Raw genomic sequence first — 4,294 nt, 5'->3', positions numbered from 1 at the left:
CATATCTGTGATACCCTAGTATTTGTACTGTCCATCGTGACAGGCTTCATTCTTCAAAGTGTTTTCATTTTTCTCACATAAATTGTTTTCGTCACGATATGGCTGAAATATTGCCGATTTGACGTTAAAGTTTAACTCACTCACTCGTTTATGTTCCTAATGTACCGCAGTGGTCGCTCAATGTCGCCCACTGCGAGGGGCATCTGCTACCAAAATCCGCTGACGATATCTCTCCCAGAGGCGTGAAATGGTGTTCTGGTGAACATTCATGCGTCGGGCACGTTGAGACTGGTCAGCTTCAAGGAGACCGATGATGATATCACGGTTGGATTCACTTTAGACGTAGCAATTTCGCGTTCGTCAGTAATATTCCAAATACAGTGAATAATCGACAGACAGCGATCAACCTCTGATACTCATTATTGAGGCTATCTGATCCCGAACGTTCACATGCATTGCATTGTATATTCTGTGACACTACGCGCCAAAATTAACAATCATACCGTTAAATACGGGTATTTTACGGATGGTGCGTTTTGTTGTGATTTTTCAAGACATAGGCACCATAGGACTCATAAACAGAGCTAAGCTCTTGTAAAAGTATACATAATAATTCAAGAAGAAGCAAGATGTACTGTAAGCAAATATCTCTGATCAGAGTTCAGTTGTATTGGGGACAACATATTTGGCCTAAGAATGGGTACTAGTTATATACCCTTCCTTGATGTGTTCACATACAATTCTGAAGGTGTATACAAACTGCAAATTGAAAACAGGAAGTTTGTTAAAGCAGTTTATTGACTTTATTGACGATTTGACTTCGTTCAAATAGCCAGATCGATTTACCCAATAAATCTGATAATGGCCAGATCAACCACTCCCTTCCACCACTTCATCACCTCGAGTAAAATTTATGTTTAATGTCTCGATGTATTTAGAAACTAAGCCTGTCACAAACTTCTGCATGACAAAAGATATGAGTTTCTGACTACTGCTTTATGTGCAGTAATATTTTGCCAGCTCAAACACTCAATTTCAAAAGCTGTTTTCAGGATGTTGCAGTCGGCACGTGAAAGTCAGGGCATCATCTACTGTGTTTCGCATGTCCACCAAATTCTGAACATGGGTTGCTGGGTCGGGAATAAGTTTAAAAAAGACAAAATTATCTCAATAACGTTTTTGATTTACATCTGTTGTAAACGTTATTAAAATTCTGATTTAAACTTAAGCAAATTTATATGACAATATCCCAGGTTTCAGATTCGAGTTGGCGGTGTTTGAATAAAAAAGGTAAGACTGAGAGTTCGGCAAGAAAATCAGAAGAATCGGACGGGCAATGAAAAAGAAACAAAATAAAAAAATAACATACAAAATTATGAAAGATGCTCAGATAATTCCAAAAGGCATCAAGAACTACATGTTTGAAACATGTACTTATTGAGTACTCATTTAGGACAAGCCTTTGGTAACGTTTACTTACGTGTGAGTGGCTTCGTGCAAGATTGGAAGGTCCTTCCTTTTTCTCGATAGGTGATTCATCTATTGATAAACGGCAGGTTAGAGTCTCGGCATCATAGTCAATATTCACACATTGACCCTGTTCAGCACATTTAAGCTGGCACAGCTTGATACCAGTATTCTTGATAACATAACCGTCCATCTTCTTAGGTGTAGACTGCTTCGTGCTTCCTGTTGAAATCACAAACATCAGCAAAATCGTTAATGTCAGGAGCAGTTTCAGACGGTCGCTCATATACCCCGGTGCCATGTCCGAGAGCTGTTGAAATCACCACTCGTAAGGTGATGCACGACTACCACGAGGTTCAAGAATAACGGTCAATGCAAAGACTATTTTCACAAATGTCTGGAGGCTATCACCAAGTAGATAGTCAACCAAAAGTTATGAACGACTGTGTCTGATACACAGTGAGCAAAAGATTTGAACAGCTATATCTAGAAGCTACCACCGGGTAGACAGTCAGTACAAGAAACGTGGCTTGAAGTATACGGCAAACACAAGAACACAGAAAGTTGCAACGATTGTCATGAATATGCAGAGAGTACGTGTCAGCTGTTCCTCTCAGCCAGAGGGCTTCTCAACACCTGATTGGTCACACAACACGGTATCGATGTGCTGCACGACGAGATATCAACATAATGACATCATTTGTTTCAGTATTGTTTTCCAAGAGGAAAAGTAATAACATGTCAAACTAGGTCTCTTTTCAGAGATATTGATATCAATGTTTTGACATAACCATAAGTTTCCTGCGCCTTTGTCTTTATCGATAAATGAAACCGCAGACCGCCCCTTGTTCTTCCACAGTCTTAATCAGTGCCAGGGAGAGCCAAGGGAACCGGGCAAAAGCATCACTGTCTTGGTTGGAGCACATTTTCAGATCCAAAATGCGTTGATGGATGTTCATGATACACCATACTCATCATTGCATGTCATCATCTTGGACTCTGAATATTTCTGGGTGCACCGATAAATTATAAACACTACTCCCACATGTCATCCTTAAATGACTAGATGTAGCTTTGGTCACTAATCTACACTCAGGTTGGATCATTCACTTATGGATACAAATGATATCTTGGTTGCCCATACCTTATTCTACTGTGCCTCTAGGAGCATATACAGTTAGGCTACATCACCGTTCCTTTGGCCCGTCCCTTTGACCCGTGAGCTAGTCCTGCCCCCAAACAAGGTGTTATCCACAAGTCTGTTATATCGTTGACCAGTGATTGACATTACCTCTGATCATCTGCCCATTAGTGAACGAGTGTGTGAGGATAGATTTACACTGTACTCGGTAACATTTCAGCTATATGACATGGGTCCGTAATTAATCAAAATTCACATTTTGGTTTCTGTGTTGATGTGTAAATTGATATAAATGTGTTCATTGGAGCTGGTTCCACGATTTCCTCTTTAAATATTCATATTGTAGATGTTGTCAAGAACTTTTTGAAATCTAAAACACTACTTATGTAGTCGTCGACAGCTAGCTGATCATGTGTCCTTCAAGATAGGATCACATGTTAGCAACGGTCCATTTCCATACTTACCGTCCCATTTGGAGAATTAATACTCAATGGGAAGTATTGGTGATATAAGTCTAGTTTTATATTACTTTGTCTTTTTTTAATTACAAAAGTGTGCTGAGCCATGTTGTCCACCCCTATTTAAACAATGCGCTGACCCAGTGTCAGTACAGAGTATTGTAGCAACACACTCAGTGTGAAGTTTAATAAAAATATAGAATCTACCAGTAGATGATACTTATAGATCAGAGTGCTACTTCTGTTTAAAGAAATTCAAATACACTCTTCAAAAAAAAAAAAGAAACGCAAAATGAAATTTAAAAATGATATTTACAGTGTTGTACACATATGTAAACTCAAACATTTTGTAGGGTTGCACATTTTTTCTGGAATGTTTAAGAAGATTATGCTTGACCGAACGCAACCAACAATGAATTTGAACGGTTTTATCAATCAGAATTGCCACGATGTGCGTGAATGTCATGGTACATGAATATCAGGCACAATGATTGTTTGTGACGTGCAAAAAATGAGTACAGCATGTGACTATAAGAGACTGAAATAAACGTCACAATTCCATCGACGATCTTTGCAAGTACGGTATACGAGAATGGGATGTCCCAACGCTGCCAATCATGATCAGGCAATTGGACGATTGCAAACAGGCAGATCAAAGAGTGAGGCGGGCAGGATCTTCAACGTTCATCCCAACACAATAACTCGATTGTGGGATAGATTTTGCCAAACAAATTCCAAGATCAGGACCTACAGTCACATCACCTGCCCAAGATCGGTACATCCGGGTAACAAACCTACGTGACCGCCATCGTACCACCCAGGATGCAGCACAAGGACAATTTGGAGCCTGAAGAGTGTCCGATCAGACAATCAGGAACCATCTCCGAGAAGCAGGAATACATGCAATACGTCAAAATGTTGCTCCCTCCTTGACACGACCACATCGACGTCGACGAGTGAGATGGTGTAACACGGTGCTGCCATGGGCCCTGGCAAACTGGAGGTGCATATGGTTTCACAATGAACCCCGTTATCTCCTCAGGCGACCATGTTTACAGACGACATCATGAAAGTTTTGCTCCTAACTGCATCAGACAGGTGGAGAGATTCGGTGGTGGAAAGTGTTATGGTTTGGGGTCGGATCTCATACACCCATAGATCGGCACTTGTGCTTGTCCAGGGCAATATGACGGCCAATCAATACTTCGACCAAATTCTCCGTCCGCAC

Source organism: Haliotis asinina, chromosome 13, assembly GCF_037392515.1.
Source record: "Haliotis asinina isolate JCU_RB_2024 chromosome 13, JCU_Hal_asi_v2, whole genome shotgun sequence".
NCBI classification, from domain to species: Eukaryota; Metazoa; Mollusca; class Gastropoda; order Lepetellida; family Haliotidae; genus Haliotis; species Haliotis asinina.
The sequence above is the reverse complement of the archived record's forward strand: the minus strand, read 5'-3'. Positions refer to the sequence as shown.